Below are 18,866 nucleotides of genomic sequence, written 5' to 3'. Positions count from 1 at the left end.
GTGTATATAGAGGGTAACAATACCTATATTTAAAAATATCTAGCAATAAAAATGTAAATATAAAATATATTTAAATAACTATAAATATTTTTTTAAGCATATAATTTAAATGAAATACCGTTTAAATATAATGCCTTAAATTATTATTTTTTATGTTTTTTTTATTATCTGCAATTATTATTATGACATTAACTAAAAAATAAGAATTATTTTTGTAACTAATTGTTAAACTTAAGTTAAAATTATCAAATTAATTCTTCGTTATTTAATTTGTTTGTTGAGTGTTTATATTTTTTTATTTTATAATTAATTCTTTTTTTATTAATTGTAAAGCATCTTGTTACATATAATATAAACTTTTTTTTCACTACAAGCTTTTAAAATAAATGTAGTCTCATGCAGTGTAAAAGTAATTTGGTGAATAACTAAACAATAAAACTACTTAAAATTGCACTCTAACTAAAATTAAATCTGTAAAAACCTTTGTTTATAATAAACAAGACAAATGAAAAAAAAAGATGCTACTACTTTTCGAATTTGCGGCAACACTGTAACGCTGAAAATAAATTAGCCTTTATGTGCAATTCTAAATTTTCCAAAAAATTCAAGAACCCTTTCTAAAAAACGTCTAACCTACATCGCTGTGAATCACCCTATATCATGGGGGCAAGGCAAACGAGTATTTTCAGAAAGGGGATTCCCTCAAGCTTTTACCAGATTGTGTAAACACCGGAAACATTATTCATCCTATCTAATCTAGTAACATTAATTTTATTAGTTATAGTACTAATATACTTATAGTATTTATAGAATGTATAATATATATTTTCTGAATTATATAAAGTATTTTTTTATATCTTCCTAATGGGTCAGTGGCGCATCTAGAGATTGATTCTGCGAGGGGTATGGCAACATTTGAGTAAACTACTATAGGTTTAAATTAAATCTGCGTTGAAATGTTTTGTGACTGTGGAAAAAATATACTGGGGTTGGTCTGGAATTTTTTATTTTGATTGGGTAATTATTGGGAAAACTGGAAGTCGTCCGATTTTTACTAAAATTGGTATACACCCTATTTTGAGGTCGTAGATTACGAATCTGAACTTTTTTCTTGGCGGTCTCTTACCGTTTTTCAGAAAAACGGAAAATTATTTCAACATTGAATTTTTCTTTATTTCGGCTCTATAAAGTAATAATTTCATTATATTTTCATTATATTAAAGTTTATCTAAAAGCTACACTTGACTGGGTATAGAAAAATGTCCAAAATTTTACTGAAAAACACTTTTCTTAACAAAATCACAAAGAAAATTAAGATCAGATGGAAGTTTGACATTTGATATATCCTTCTTTCTCTCTCCTATGTAAGGAGAGAGACAAATATATTCTAGACCTAATTTAGAAATTTGAAAATATACAACGTTGCCATATCTTCTATTTTTTCGGATGATTAGGGATTTTAAATAAATTACCTATTATGAGATCGACAATAATTAAATATACCAACCTATATCCACAAAGTTACGCGGAAGAGTTTTGTTCAACTTCTATGCGGAGGGGTTAATCTTTTTTTTTGTTATATTATATTTATAACCACGAAGTTGCACAAAAGAGTTTTAATTGCATTGGTTACAACTTCCATGCGGAGGGTGTTAATCTATGGTTGTTATATTAATTAGATTATTAGTATTAGACAATAATCTTTGATTGTTATTAATAATTTATTTTGATATAATTTTATTTTATACCACATTTTATCTTATTTATAAATTTCTTTCTGGGGGTGGGGTAATTACCTCTATTAACTCTCCCGTATATACACCCCTGTAAAGGGTGGCCAATTATAGAGAGACGACGCGTGGGCTAAAACTCGGGACGTTAGGTTCGAAAGTTGACCGCTAGAGAACATAACATAACATCGAAAATACCAATTTGGTCTTAACTTTGCCTAATTGAAATATGATGAAAAAAAAACTGTATTCTTCAACCTATTACGCAATTTTTGCTCTAAACCATTTTTGTCTATTGTGAGAAATAAAGTGGTGGGGGAAGACTAAATATGTTTACGTTTAAATATTGATACCTCTACTTGGATGAACTGATTTTAATCAACTTGGTGTGGGATTTAATTACTGTACCCTAACGCAAACTGCGATTCAACCGCAACGATTTTACCGCAACCTGCGATTAGCTCTCATAGGAATGCGATTGTGATTTCTTCTATCTGCGAGTTTCAATTTAGGCAACCAGTATTACTATAGCTGCGATTTGGGATTTTGTTGCGATTTGCGATTTTGTTACAATTTACGATTTTGCTGCGATTGTGACTGTGTAAAATGGGACCGTGATTTCTATCAGCGAGTTTGAATTTTTACGAGTTGCGATTTGCGATATTGTTGCGAATGTAATTTTGTGGTCTATTGATAAAAAATTATTTTTATTGATAAAACTGCGATTGAATTTTCTCCCTCATATTTATTTATAGAAAAAGTATTATTTTTCTGGGGCCACGATCATAATATACCGAGTGTTTCTCAAGAGTGGCTCACCCCTATAACTTTTTTATTTTTTCTGATAAAAAAAACGAGATTTGGTATGTTAGTATATGACATGAATTAGGATTGATTGACGTATTCAATTGTTTTTAGGCACTTCCTGTTTCATCGGAACTGACTACAACTTTTGATTTTTAAATGACACACTCGGTATTTTTTTACTTTATTCGATAGAAAATGACACTCTGAATAGAATGGCATATAATATGGCCACTCTTGACGTTTTCGCTTAAAAAATCGTATTTTAAATTTCAATCTGGAATGTCATGGCTGTGTTAAAAACACGAATTTTTATCAAGAAACCTTGAAGAAAAAAGATTTGATCGTCTATAGTTTTTCGCGTCTTGTCTTGGCTAGTTAAAAGCATATTTTTAATCATATCTCAATTTTTTAAAATGGGTGACTTATTGGTATACTCTGTGTTTTTTTTCTCAGGTAAGATTTCGACAGAGGATGACAGAAGAAAAGCAGATGACGTCCCATACCAATCTATTTATTTTACTAAAAAAAGTTTCTAATAATTTTTAAGTTAACTACGGATGGGTTTAAATATAAATTCGTCATGCGTCGTCACTTGTTGTTTTTAACCAGTTTTATTGGTTTATTTCAAAAATGACAGATCGTATTTCAATTTTATTGGTTTGACGGAACGATGAACGACAAACGGACGCCGATGCGTATGAACTCGCCTTTAGATTTTTGACGTTTGTCAAAGTCTTGCCAAATTATAGGTTATAATTTTGTGACAACTTTTGTCAAATACCCTGCGTTTTGGAAGATGATGCATTTTGATTCGTGTTATTACGTGTGTTTTGTGTCTTTTGAAGTCAAGTGGAGGAAAAATCGAGTGAAAATTAACTGTAGAACCCAGAGCACAGTTTATGGTTAATACTCGCTGCCCAGGCAGAAAGTCTTATACAGATACACCAATAAAGTTACTATCAATAAAGTTCGTATACCATCTCGTCGTAGATAAGTGCATCTCGAATATGGTAGAAGGACCATACTAAACACATACTAAAAACTGGAGTAGCTGTAAAATATCGACATCACACGATAGGTAAATAATGGATTTTAGTACTGCAGAAAAATAATGTCAAAGGTACTGGTTTAAAAAATTAAGATTAAAGTTAATTAATAACTTGTGAGGTATAAAATTTGGTAAGTGTTATTATTAATAAAATAGTTTGTTTTATTTATGTTGTTTTATTTATTCCTGCGGAATATTACAAATTTGTATTTGTATATAAGTTATATTGATAAATATAATCATAAATGCGGGAAGTTTCATAAAGCTTGAAAGTAAGAAATAGTTCTTTTTTATATCTTTTAGTATGTGGTGTCTTGTTTTTGTTTGTTTTGTATTAACACATACCGTTTTTTATTAAATAAAATAACTCGATTACATTTTTCAGTTTTATACAGTTTTTTTCACAATATTTTGAAGTTACTTGTCAGTCAAATTTTAAATACATGTATTAATTTCCTGCTATGCGTTCCAATTGTACCAATTTATTTCTTTGTAAAATAAAATAAACTGCTTTGAAATTCAAATGACAGACACATCTATCACTGTCAAGGATCTTCTCGTTGGACAGACTATATATTCAGAAAAAGCACTTTTTACTAATAATTTGGTTTGGTAAATATTAAAATCGCAATCGCAGTTTCATTTTCGATTGGAGAATCGCAGTTTTGCTCATCTCTATTTATTAGTGTCGTCTACACACAAGCTTTTACTTGATACGTTTTTACTGAAACACTGATATATTTATTAATATGCATAATAATATTAAATACCGTGGTAATTGATCTAATTACATTATTATTTATTTATATACTGACGTTGAGTAGCCAAGGCCGATGATAACGGCTAATCTTTGGCGTTGTACATTTGTCTGATGATTCTATTTTTGGCGGTGAATGAACTAAAACTATTTTGGCACAAATCCGTTCAAATTCTATTTTATCTGGGACGATGTGGGAGACAAACAGTTTAAATTCCAACCAAAAGGATTAATAATATACAAAATATTTATATTTTCTTCAAACATTATATGTACTTCATGAGAGCAGCAATAAAAACAATGCATTATGCATTATCAAACTAAATTAATGTTTTAATTTTATCTATTTGAAAAACAATCACAAAATACAGCAATCAATCTTGTAATTATCAATTAAAGTTAGTTTATAATATACTACATAATATGTATAATGAAAAACATTTCACATGTCTATGTAGATAATTATGTATGTGAACATTATACAGGGTATATATATTATGAGTCTTAAATAAGTGCAAATATTTTTAGGGTTAGTATATTTCGACCCCAGAGACACGTTTATGAGGGTTTTTTTCGCAGAATTTCAAATTTTTTGAAAAAGTTTTTGGAAATTTTTTTAGTTTTTAGTTAAAAACCATATAATTTCTTGATAATATAGCAACATAGGTAGTATTACAAGAAAGAAAACCCAGAAAAGATGGTCAGTGGTTCTCAAAATTTAAGCAAAAGAAGTAAAACAACTCGATTATTTTGGCCTTATTTGAAAAACGGTAAAGAGAAAATATCTTTTTTTACCGAGATCTACCAGCCCTGAAATAACTTGTACAGGGTGGGTCAAATTCGACGCTTTTAAATGGAAACACCCTTTTCTATAGGAGATAGACGAAAACTAATATCGGTGTCTGGAGCTCAATTGTCATCAAAAACATGATGGTGAAAACCGCACATCAATATCTGTTACCGTTTCGGAGTTACGGGGTGTTTTTCAAAAATGTGCATTTTTAACAAATCGCTGTAACTTTTTTGCTATGGAAAATTTTGTATTTCAATGAAAACATTTCCAAAGCACCTTTTTACGTAAACTTTAATGGTTTAAGTATATTTTTTTTAAATTAATAATTTAAGAGTTATCAACAAAAAAATATATTTTTTATTTGGGACACCCTCTATATTTTTAATTAACTGAAAAGAATTTAAAATTACCTTTCCAAAAATATAGCACACTTGATATTTTGTTATAATACCCTTCGAAATACAGAATTTTTAAAAGATCGCCACTTTTAACTAGTTGGCTTTGGACCCCATATTGATGATATGCCCTTAATGGAACTCGAAAACATATTTTTCCAGCAAAACGACGCACCGCCTCTGAACGCTGAAGTTATCAGCAAATTTTTGCAGCCAATTTCAAGAATAATTGGATAGTTAACCGAGATCCCAGCCGTTGGCCGTCGAGGCCGCCTGACTTAGTGACCATGGATCTAATCCTATGGATATATTTGCGGAAGAATAAAGGTTCCTTATTCTTCCGTATAATCTAGACAAGAATTAAAAATACTTAGCAGTTATAAGAGGGTATCTTTCACCCCTACTGAGTTAATGAATTCCGCGCGAAATTTTTAAAAATTGCCCCGTCTGTCCATAACAGTAGACGGTCGATATGTCGAACACCTGTAGCAAAATCTCATGTCTTGGTATTTATTTTTATTGTTATTAGATATAGTTTAAATGTGTTGATGATGGTTAAATATATTTTAAATTGTTATAAAATTCTGCATCTCTCATAGCAAATATTATTTTCATTTTAATTGATGCTCACAGCTAGAATTTTTTTGCATTACAGCCGGTGCCGTTCAAAGCCTACTTATTTAAAGCGGGCGAATTTTTATATACTCTATATCTCGAAGAGGAATCGAGCAAAATATCAAGTGTGTTATATTTTTGGAAAGGTAATTTTAAATTCTTTTTAATAAATTAAAAATATACAGGGTGTCCCATATAAAAAATCAAATTTTCTGTTGATAATTCTTAAATTATTAATTTTAAAAAAATTATACTTAAACCATTAAATTCTACGTAAAAAGGTGCTTTGGAAATGTTTTCATAGAAATACAAAATTTTCCATAGCAAAAAAGTTACAGCGATTTGTTAAAAATGCATATTTTTGAAAAACACCCCGTAACTCCGAAACGGTAACAGATATTGATGTGCGGTTTTCACCATCATGTTTTTGACAAAAATTGAGCTCCAGACGCCGATATTAGTTTTTGTCTATCTCCTACAGAAAAGGGTGTTTCCATTTAAAAGCATCGAATTTGACCCACCCTGTACATGTAATATTCACCCTGTATATATAAGAACATGTAACATTTATAAAAATATGTATGTGTGAACATAAAAATGGTGCCAATACTGCAAAGATCTTTTGTTTAATTTTTAAACTTCTTCCTTGTCTTATAAATAACTTGAACTTCTGATAATAAAACACAAATACCATTTGATCATTTAATATTTTGTATTAGTCAAATACAAAAACATCGGATCTTCTCTTTGTTGAGATAATTATTATACCGGATGACCATGAATTGGTTACTATGGTAACGATTCATTTTACTTCACGGTATTTGTTGATATTTTAAATATGTACTGCCATTCCAGGAAAAAACAATTGAAACAAATTGCTCCCGTTGTAAGTAACTACACAAAACAACTTCAAACATCTTTATAATATTATATGTATAATCCCTATACAATTAACAGGTTCTTTTATACAGGGTTCGTTAAAAGTTTTTAGTCTTTTTAGTTATATAATATCCTTGATTGAAAGAATTGAGAAGATATACGCAACCTATTGGGCAAATTCGTGACAAGGCTCATTTGATTTTCCCTTACGTCTCAATTGCTGTACGGTGGAGACACCAATCGTTCTACGTTCCAAATTTTCTCTAATTCGGCCAGCGAAGGCATATCGAAGACGTTGTGGAACTGAAAGCGACAGTGTTGCCATATTAAGTAATATCTGTAATACGTTTAACGAAAATATTTTTGGATAAAAAATCCGCCTTTATGTATTGAAAATCGATTCGTGTCAAACATAGAATAAACAACAAAAATAAAAATTCTTTTACAGGTACTGAATATAGGTATGTCATGTGATCGAAAAAAGTCGTATAGTTGGCTTAGAAATGACGATTATTGACATTAACTATAATATTTTACATTTGAAATAACAGCGGTCTTCATTTCCAAGCTAACTCTGACGCCATTCTTTTTTTAAGTGTATAATACTTAGACAAGGAAAGAAAGGAGACAGCTAACACGCATATTCTCCAGTGAAAAATTTTTGAGGCCAAAATTTGATCGGCGGCCATACTTTGGAGACAAGATTTAGAGGTGACACCAAGCGAATTTTTATGTTTTTTGTGAATGCTGTTTTGTTTTTAATTTATAAACTGTGTTGTTTAGTATAGTGAAATGTTCAGGGTATGGCTGCAAAGGCCGAAGCGAGAAAAAAGTGGCTGGAATTACATTTCGCAGGTAAAAATCGACACACAAGTTTTGTTATGTGGTCATAAAATGTACATTTTTTTCATTATAGCAGTAAAAATATGTAAAATGCTTTTAATATGTCTTGTACCACATCCTAACCAAACTATTTTTAACAATATCCAAGTAGTATTATAATTAATGTTTGAAACTATAAATAATGCTACTCAGCCTGGATTTCTCCAGTGGCGTAGGGAATTATAATTAGAGAAATACAATTTCTGCAGTAAACATTTTTTTATATATTTTACATGTAAAAAAATGTATAAAGTATTGTTATCAAATAGTAAAATAATTGTAAACTATAAAAAAAATAAAAAATTCTAGTGATAAAAAATCTACATGTATAGTTGTAATATAAAACTTAAATTTACCTGCCACGATTTGCTGGGGGTGGACAAACTTGTGGTGGGCTACTTGTTACTATATTTTTTTAAATACCTATTCTTTCAAAAAATTTGCTAATTTAGGTGTATAATAATCGTTTCAGTGAGTAATTAATAAAAATTTAAAAATAAATAAAACAACACAAAGCTTCTAGAATTGTTTATTTTTTTTGTGGAAAATCAGGATATCCTTATGATTGAAGGTAACAAATATTAAAAATTACATTATTCATTGAATCCGTACGCAAGTGTGAAGTGCTAGATTCATTATTATACCGTATGATCGAAAAAAAAACGACGTCCAGTTGGCTTGTAAATTACGATCGATGACATTCCCCATATAACATATAAAATGACATAAAAACTATACAAAACGACATCGAAAAAAGACGGCATCAGCGATGGCTATGAAATGAAGATCGCTGTCATTTTATATGTAAAATTATATGGGGAATGTCGTCGATCGTCATTTACAAGCCAACTGGACGTCGTTTTTTTTTCGATCATACGGTATAATAATGAATCTAGCCAATCCCCTTCACACTTGCTTACGGATTCAATGAATAATGTAATTTTTAATATTAATTTGTGAAATTGTCATTTTCAAACAAACAAGACGCTCGCCGTTTTTATCGATCATAAGATAATATGTATATACATGTTTAAAACATATATATTTACATTATTTCTTATTTAATTATACATTATACACACGTTAATAAATAAATAATGGTCTTGATAATCAGTTCACTGTGACTGTTAAATAAATTGTGCATTATCAACTTAGATATTTTAATATTATAAAGGTGAGACTATAAAATACAAAATTGTATATGCATTACTCAAAAATGAACGATATATTAGTTTACGATTTAATAAATATTTTTTATCGTCTAGGTACAAGTTAATTTCTGATGCTACGCCCTTGGAGAATTTCGCGTGGTGACAAGTGGCCTCACTTTCAGCTGCAGTGTTACCTGTCCCCTCTCTTTCCTTGTCTAAGGTATAATATCGTATTAAATTGTTTAATGATCCGTAAATCTTATTAATTATTATTCAGTTATTAAATTAATCAGTAGTTCTGGCAACACTGTCTCCGCCAACCACTCACTCTGTTGACTGAAATCTGAACGGTACAAGCTTTGTTCGGGTTCTTGTCATTACCGATCCTGAACCGTCCTAGAACTCTGCAGCGCATGCGCAAATGAAATAATTTATCCATATTTCCTTCTGCGCATGCGTATTACAGTTCTAGAACGGTTCAGAATCGGTAATAAGAAAAACCCGAACAAAGCTACAGTGTACAGTGTACAGGGTGGGTCAAATTCGACGCTTTTAAATGGAAACACCCTTTTCTATAGGAGATAGACAAAAACTAATATCGGTGTCTGGAGCTCAATTTTTGTCAAAAACATGATGGTGAAAACCGCATATTTATATCTGTTACCGTTTCGGAGTTACGGGATGTTTTTCAAAAATATGCATTTTTAACAAATCGCTGTAACTTTTTTGCTATGGAAAATTTTGTATTTTTATGAAAACATTTCCAAAGCACCTTTTTACGTAGAATTTAGTGGTTTAAGTATATTTTTTTTTAAATTAATAATAATAAGAATTATCAACAGAAAATTTTTATTTTTTATATGGGACACCCTGTATATTTTTAATTTATTGAAAATAATTTAAAATTACCTTTCCAAAAATATAACACACTTGATATTTTGCTCGATTCCTCGTCGAGATATAGAGTATATAAAAATTCGCCCACTTTAAACAAGTAGGCTTTGAACGGCACCGGCTGTAATGCAAAAAAATCTAGCTGTGAGCATCAATTAAAACGAAAATAATATTTGCTATGAGAGGTGCAGAATTTTATAACAATTTAAAATATATTTAACCAACATCAGCACAGTTAAACTATATCTAATAACAATAAAAATAAATAGCAAACCAAGACATGAGATTTTGCTACAGGTGTTCGACATATCGACCGTGTTCTGTTATGGACAGACGGGGTAGTTTTTGAACGTTTCTCGCGGAATTCATTAACTCAGTGGAGGTGAAAGATACCCTCTCTTAACTGCTAAGTATTTTTAATTATTGTCTAGATTATACGGAAGAATAAGGAACCTTTATTCTTCCGCAAATATATCCATAGGATTAGATCCATGGGCACTAACTCAGGCGGCCCCAACGGCTGGGATCTTGGTTAGCTATTCAATTATTCTTGAAATTGGCTGCAAAAATTTGCAGATAACTTCAGCGTTCAGAGGCGGTGTGTCGTCTTGCTGGAAAAATATGTTTTCGAGTTCCATTAAGGGCAAATCATCAATAAGGGGTCCAAAGCCTACTAGTTAAAAGTGGCGAACTTTTAAAAATTCTGTATTTCGAAGGGGATTATAACAAAATATCAAGTGTGCTATATTTTTGGAAAGGTAATTTTAAATTCTTCTCAGTTAATTAAAAATACAGATGGTGTCCCAAATAAAAAATCAATTTTTCTGTTGATAACTCTTAAATTATTAATTTTAAAAAAATATACTTAAACCATTAAATTCTACGTAAAAAGGTGCTTTGGAAATGTTTTCATAGAAATACAAAATTTTTCATAGCAAAAAAGTTACAGCGATTTGTTAAAAATGCACATTTTTGAAAAACACCCCGCAACTCCGGAACGGTAACAGATATTGATGTGCGGTTTTCACCATTATGTTTTTGATGAAAATTGAGCTCCAGACACCGATATTAGTTTTCGTCTATCTCCTATAGAAAAGGGTGTTTCCATTTAAAAGCTTCGAATTTGACCCACCCTGTACAGTATTCTTTATCCCCTGCGCTGTAAACGACTATCAAAGGCGGCAGCGGCGCAGAGCTAAACTAAATCTCGGACAAGCTGATGGCGACACCAGCTACATCTGGGACAGGTTTTGTGCCACGAAATTGCCCATAAGGTTGTATCTTCTTATTTCTTCAATCAACGATAATATCAACTTTTATACAATATGGTTTAGTTCATTTTAAATCAACACTTTAACAGGAATATAGACCTGTTATTCAATGTCTAGTGCCAACAAATTCCTAGAAGATATTTCATTTCGGAATAATCTTTTTATCACTTCTAATGGCGACGCTAATGTTTTTCAAGGAATACTTGGCAATACTTTATTGAAAACAGAAAATACTAGGTGTCGAAATAAAGCACGTGGAACGATTACATTTACATAATTCATTATTTACTATAATTATTATTTGCATATTAGACTGATCCATAAACTAATGTAGATATTTATAGATTTTTTTATTTAAATAAACTAATAAGATTATAACGTTTAGTATACAGAGTGGAGCACTTCATTCGCTTCGGTTGATTATACGAAAACGGAAAGATGTAGAAACAAAATATTTTATGAGTATATGTGGGAAGGCAATGTGCATATTTTAAAATTATTTTTAAATGTACAGGGTGTGTCAGAACTAAGATCCATACCAAAGTTATATTTTTTCTTATGGAACACCCGGTATTTTATTTAGTTTTTGGATTCTTGGACATAAAATAAGGCATTTATTATAAGGGTTTAATATGTTTAAATGCTTTGGTTTTTGTGATATTTATATATATTAATAAGATATTTAAATATGCGCGCTATAATAAAAAAAGTTTTTCAACACCCTGTACATTACTTCTCAGACTTAATTTTTGTGCTTACTTTTAAGCCAGAAAAATAAAATTTAATAAAAAAATTGATTGCTTCCTTAAATGTATACAGGGATATCAAAAATTGCTGGTCTATTTTAAATATTTATTTTTCATAAAAACTTCGTTATTTCAAGTACAACACTCTGTATTTTATTAAAATAAGTCGAAGCAGATTTATATGCTCTTTCAAACTATATTAGGGTTTCCTATATCTATCTGGTCAGATTTTGAATAAAAAGCGATTTTTCAATAAACTGGCAATCAAAATTGCTGGTGTCGCCATGGCAATTCGCTAGTGACCGTTTGTAGCTGTTTTCAAAATCGACATTAGTTTATAGACTTTATTTAAAATTATTTTTATTTAATTTATTATTATTAATTTTTTGGTTATTTTTATTTAATTTATCTACAATAAGTAAGTAGATATTTATTATATTACTAGCGTGTACCAGCGACTTCGTTCGCGTCGAATTAATCATTTGTAATGGTGACGATAAAGCAAACCAAGAATTTCCAGTAACATACAAACTGTATAAAATTTTCTCACATTTATGTCAACATGAGAAAAAACAATATGGCGATATTATTATATAACTTGGTAATATTTGAGGGGTAATTTCATCTCGTTGGAATTCGACTTTCGAAAAATCCGTTTGCCAAAAGTAAGCTTTTTACGCCAAGCAGTTTAAGCAGAATCGTGGTTAAGAAATTACCCAACTTTTTGGAACACCCTGTATGATTTTTTAAAAATTTTCAAAATATGTAAAAAAAACTAAATAAATTATGCTTGTCCAAGCGTTTTCCCGAAAGACTAACCGTTTTTTAAATAATAAATATTGTATTATTTAAGGGCCTTTTTAACCCTCTTGGAATTTGAGATTCGAGAAACCCCTCCTTATCGAACCTCTACACCCCACAGTCAATCCGTTTGCCAAAAATCAGGTTTAAACGTCAAGCAGTTTAAGCAGAATCGTGATCACTCAATGGTCATATTTTATGAAACACCATGTGTAAATTTTATGTGTGATTTTTTATAAATCTTAAAATATGTAAAACAACAAAATAAAATATACATGTTTAAGAGTTTTTCCGAAAAACTCACCGGTTTTTAAATAAAAAATATTTTAATATTTCAGGGATAGTTTCACCCCCTTAGAATTCGAGTTTCGAAAAATCCCTTCTTATCGAACCTCTACACCCTAAAGTCAATCTATTTTCCAAAAACCAGCTTTTTACGTCACGCGCTTTAAGCAGAATCGTGATTAATCAATGACCAGATTTTTCGAAACACCCTGTATACGTTTTTAAAAAATCTTAAAATATGTAAAAAAAACACGTGTTTAAGCGTTTTTTCGGAAACTTGACCGTTTTCTAAATAAATATTGTAATATTTGAGGGGTGGTTTCACCCCCTTGGAACTGGAATTTCGAAAAATCCCTTCTTATCGAACCTCTACACCCTAGAATCAACCTGTATGCCAAAATTGAGCTTCTTACGTTGAGTGGTTTGAGCAGGATCGTGATTAATCAGTGAGTCAGTCACTTAAGGATTTTATATACAGGGTGGCCCATCGAAAACGTTCCGCAAGGCATAACGGCCAGGGTATTTCTTTTCTCAAAAAATCCAAAAACACGTCGAACAAAAAAAAGTACACAATTTAAAAATCATTTTTACTCAATAAAAAAAATTACATCCTTCTGAAAGCCAACTGACAGTAAGCGCTATTAAAAAATAAAGAATAGTACGGGCAAAGAAATCCAGTGCTTGACCTCACCAAAATTATCATCGATTGTCAATCCCCAGCAGTCTTTGATGCCGTTTTTTTTTCGATTGTATGGTATTATAAGCATTAAAATATCCCGCAAATGTTATTTTTATTAAATAAGACAAATAATGTGTCTTAATTATATTAGCATTTCTTATCCAAACCACGTAGCTTTTTTTTTAATATTAACCGTTATGTCTTCCAAGAACATTATTATTTATTATATTTTTTAACCAATTAATTCGGCAGGAACCGATTTGATGGCCAGACAAGCCATATCATTTTCTATTAAAAGAACGGTTTTGTTTCGTAGCCAAGGTCTGGCAGCTAGACAAATCACAGAGAAAATGTTCCATAGATTTATATGTTTCAGCAGCACAAAAATTGTATGTTTTCAGTGGAAATCGACTGACTATATCGGACATTATACCTAACCTGTAACTAAATTAAATTTTTGAAATTGACGAGTCTGCTCATTGGTACATATCTATTAGGGTGTCCGTTACAAAGTTGATCATTTCTCTCACGACGCCTCACAGTGGGGTATTTGACACCGATAGTTGATCGAAATTTTTTTATGTAGACCTTATATAAACTATTGCTATTTTCAATTAAAGAGGAAATAATATGAACAAAATAAAGGATAATTCGTCGATTCTAAAAAAAACATAGAAAAATCACTGTTCCAGTGTTTCCACGGTCAATACCACTAATGCAAGTAGTAATATAGCAACTAATACTACTAATGCCACGACTGATCCGCGAGCAATGCCCATACCACTAAAGTCGCTACTAATGCCAAATTGTGCTATACTGCTAATGGCACTAATGCGATCGCTTTGTACACAACAATGCCATCGCGGTTTACACCTCACATTAGTATATCACTGATTTGCAAATTAGAGGAAACCAGGAATGTTTTTTTCATTTTATCAGCAAAGTCGCAAAAAGTCGCAGTATTTTATTTTACTGTATGAAAGCCCAATGTTTACTAAGTAAAACCCTTGATTATGTATAAATAGATGTACAATGAGGGCTTAGTACAAGCCCGTCTTCTAGGTGGCGCCTTGCCCGTTCTGAATTTTTGTATTCCCCTACGATTTTCTTTGAGGGGAATCCGTTAAACCCGCCCATCGTTCAAAAATGGAAGGGCGCGAGGTCACATCTATTGGGCCACTTATTAGCACGTTTCACCCATGTTTTACGAAAATAGCTTTATCCTTGTTTGTTTCAACTGTGACAAGAAAAAAGGAAAAAAAGTTATATTCGCTTCTAAATTCGGCAGTTTTGTTGATCTTTCTCGACTTGTAATTTCGTTTCGTTTAGGTTATGTCTTATAAAAATAAATATTTATAAGCTTTTGAATTGAAATATACCTTAATGCATATCTGAGTAATTAAAAAATTCAGTTTTTTCGTCCCTCGCGAAGAAACATAAACAGTATTTGTGAAATTTGGATTAGAAACTATTATTTTATTAGTTTATTTTGTTGTGTTTAAGTGTTGTGTATTTGTACCTACTGGATAATATTTTCCAACATATTTAATTAAGCAAAAAGCATCTGTTTTACAGGTAAGTAAATACTGTTCATATTTATTTCTAAATTCATATAAATTTGTTTTAAATCACTCTTGGGAAAAATGTTATAGAGTCTGAGATAAGTTTAATAATAAACATTTGATAGATTGATAGATAGATTAAACGATAATGCCCAGTTTGCTTAAAAGTTTAAAAAAATACTGATTTTATGCTATAAATTGTTTCATTTCTCACTTTGCTTTTTTGGAATTGTCAGATATATTGTGTATTTTATAATTTTTCCGAGAATTTTTCTTAATAACTTGATAACGTAAAATATTTTTTATCTACAGTCAACCCTGTGTTTAGATAAAGCTTCATATCAGATTTCCTATTTTATATTTTCACTCAAATCATATTTTTTGTAAAATATGCTTGCAAAAGTAGCGTAAATTTGACAGGGAGGTATTTTTATAGATATACAGGATGATTCAAATATATATTTACTTTTAAAGTTATTAGTTATGAGCAAAGGTTATGAGTTTGTGAAAAGAAAGGCTATATTTTGTATTTTTGCTTGGTGGATTTGTTATTAAATTGTCATTCCAAAAAATACCATAATGTCGTAGTCGTAAGAGTTCATTTTGACCAAAGAATATATTTTGACCCTTTTTGGATTGAATTTTATTGTTTATATAATAAAATATATATTTAAAGCCCTCTCTTTCTAAGTTAAGTTAAAAATAGGTAATATCGACGTTTTTTACTGGAACTAATTTAAGTTAATAATTAATAATTATATAATTCATATAATTATATTAAAATAGACTAAATTGTTTATTATATACAGGATGAGTCAAAACTAGATATTATATTTTTCTTTGCTATTTCAAATGAAACACTGTATTTTATATCATAAATCAACAAAGCTTTTATGCAACTTTTGTTTTATTAAGATCTATATCCCAAATTAATAGTTATTAAATTGTTTTCAATTGTCTCTTTGCGAATAAACATGATTTTTTACGCAATTTTTATTAGTAGGTTTGTCGACAAAAGTGATGTATCTATTTATCAGCGACAAAAATTAAGAATTAGATGTTTAAAATAATTTTCTAATTATTTTTTTACTTGGCATCAGTAAATATGATTTATTTTATCGATGCAGCTGAAAATAATTATGTATTCTAAAAGAGGACATTACTGTATATACATCGATTATGGATTTAAAAATTATTTTTCAAAACAAAGTTGGAAAAAATTTTTGAGAAAAAATTGGAGTTCTGTTCGAAATAATCGAGAAAAACCCAACATCTAGTTTTGACGCCCCTAGTATATATCATGCATTATAGTTGATTATACTGCAATTTATTATACATACGTAGTTTTGTTTGGTGAAAATGAAACTTTCTAAAAGTATTCCCAATTAAAACATATTAAGAATTTCCTACATTATAATTTTGAAGACGTTTGAGTGGGCAGACAATTTGGTCTAAAATAATATGTCTAAAAAATTTAGCCTAAAATAATCAAAAACCACTTAACACATATAACTCGCTTTTAAAAAATCTAAAAGAAATAAGTTTGTTTATTATATTCATATTTTATTAAATTATTATAGGTGTGACTGCTAAGTGGTCGTACTCGCCACTTTAACCAAGCATTGGTGGGACCTTCAGAGATCATAATGCGAATTTCTTCATACCATGTAAATCTATATACATGTATTAATAAATGCGTTTGCTTTATTAAATTTTTTTTCTTATACGGTATGAGCGAAAAAAAACGGCGTCTATTTGTTTACGTACAAATGACATCGATATTCATTTCCAAACCACCTCTGAGGCCGTTTTTTTTTATCGTATGGTATATATTTACATATCCCTTATCCTTTAATTCCGATTTATTTCTAATAATTATAAAAATAAGATACCTGATTAATTCTTCCGAAATATTATAAAATGAGATATCACGAAAGAAATAAAGTTAATTATCTCGTTTGTTTTGGGAATTCCAAAAAAATAAAAAAAAGGGTATAGAGAATCTTTAGAGACACAGTTCAAATGTTATTTTTGAGTATACTGGTTGCTTCAAAAAATGTGGCGGATACATGTTTTTTAATGCAAAACTCCATTTTTATTTTATTTTCGATTCTGCCTAAAATTCTATAACTTTTTTTTATAAATAACGTTAGTAAGTATTTACAATTTAAAAAAAAAGTAAAATTTTATTCCTATGTTACTTAACTGTCAGTTGTTTCCGAAGTTGGACTACACAAATTTGGTAGGAGTGTTTTACAGAGATGAAAAAAAAATATATTTATATGTAAAAATACTTGCAGTTAGATGCTACACTGTGTTCAAACATTTTTTTTGGCTGATCCGATATATATATTATTATTTTTTCTAGTGATTTTACAAAACCTTTCAACATTTGTTAAGAAAGTATATTAAGTACACCTATACTCAACAGCTTGCAATCTGTTCTGAATTTTATCCTTCTTTTAATTCATTTACATTATAACAAGTTGCCATATGACAAAACAAAAATTATTTATTATTAAACATTAAGTAAAGTGATTTATTTAGTTATATGACATTCTTAATAGAAGTTGAAGGATTTTGTAAAATCTATCAGAAAGAATTATAATATATCGGGTGTTTTTCAAAAGTAGCTTGATTGATGTATTCAATTAGTTTCGGTCATTTCTTGTTTCACCGGAAATGACTACAACTTTTGGTTTTTAAATGGTACCGTCGGTATTTTTTTACTTTATTTTGCAGAATATGGCATTCTCAATAGAATAATTCAATGTCAACTTTTGACTCTTTTACTTAAAAAATAGTATTTTAAAGTTCAATCTAGTAGAGTGCCATGATAATAAACAACATGTAACCGGTCGTAAAGATAACGACAGTTTGACTCGACATACGGAGTGTGTGGTACCAAATTATTTACCAAAATTAGGTACCAAAATTTATTAGGTATCAAAAAATGCTTTTCCAAATATGCTAATGAGCCACTCTCGTTTCATTAAAAAAAATTGAGTTATGATTAAAATACGAAATGGGCATATTTCAACTGACCAGGAAAAGACACAAAAAATATTAGACGACCAAATCAATTTTTCCAAAGCTCCTTGATTAATCCTTGATTAAAAAATAATGGTTTTAACACAGCCATGACACTAGATTGAATTTTAAAATGCTATTTTTGATTTAATTGAAAATGTCAAAAGTTGACATATGATTGTTGATGTCAAAAGTTGTCATTCTATTCAGAATGTCATTTTCTATCAAATAAAGTACCGTATGATCGAATAAAAACGGCGTCAGCAATGGCTATGAAATGAAAAGCGCTGTCATTTTATATGTAAATTTATATGAGAAATGTCATCGATGTTCATTTCATAGCCATCGCTGACGCCGTTTTTATTCGATCTTACGGTATAAAAAATACCGAGGGTACCATTTAAAAATCAAATGTATACATTTCCGGTGAAACAGAAAGTGACCGAAACTAACTGAATACGAATCAATCTCGATTTATGTCATATACCTACTAACATTCCCAATTTAGTTTTTTTCTCGGAATCTGAAAAAATAAAAAAGT

General features: G+C 29.9%; 1 protein-coding gene and 1 long non-coding RNA gene across 4 annotated transcripts in view; one reads left to right on the top strand and one right to left on the bottom strand.

Annotated features, from left to right (window-relative positions):
• Positions 1-18,866, bottom strand: part of LOC115888177 (embryonic polarity protein dorsal-like) — a 99,474-nt gene that overhangs the window by 56,765 nt on the left and 23,843 nt on the right. The window lies entirely within an intron of this gene.
• Positions 14,743-17,002, top strand: LOC115888178. Its single transcript, XR_004051220.1, has 2 exons — positions 14,743-15,308; positions 16,876-17,002. It is a non-coding gene; the product is annotated as an uncharacterized LOC115888178 (long non-coding RNA).

The sequence above is a fragment of the Sitophilus oryzae genome, unplaced genomic scaffold, assembly GCF_002938485.1.
Source record: "Sitophilus oryzae breed Bouriz unplaced genomic scaffold, Soryzae_2.0 scaffold_684_pilon_pilon, whole genome shotgun sequence".
Classification (NCBI taxonomy): domain Eukaryota; kingdom Metazoa; phylum Arthropoda; class Insecta; order Coleoptera; family Curculionidae; genus Sitophilus; species Sitophilus oryzae.
Note: the sequence above shows the minus strand (reverse complement) of the source record. Positions and strands in the feature narration are given on the sequence as shown.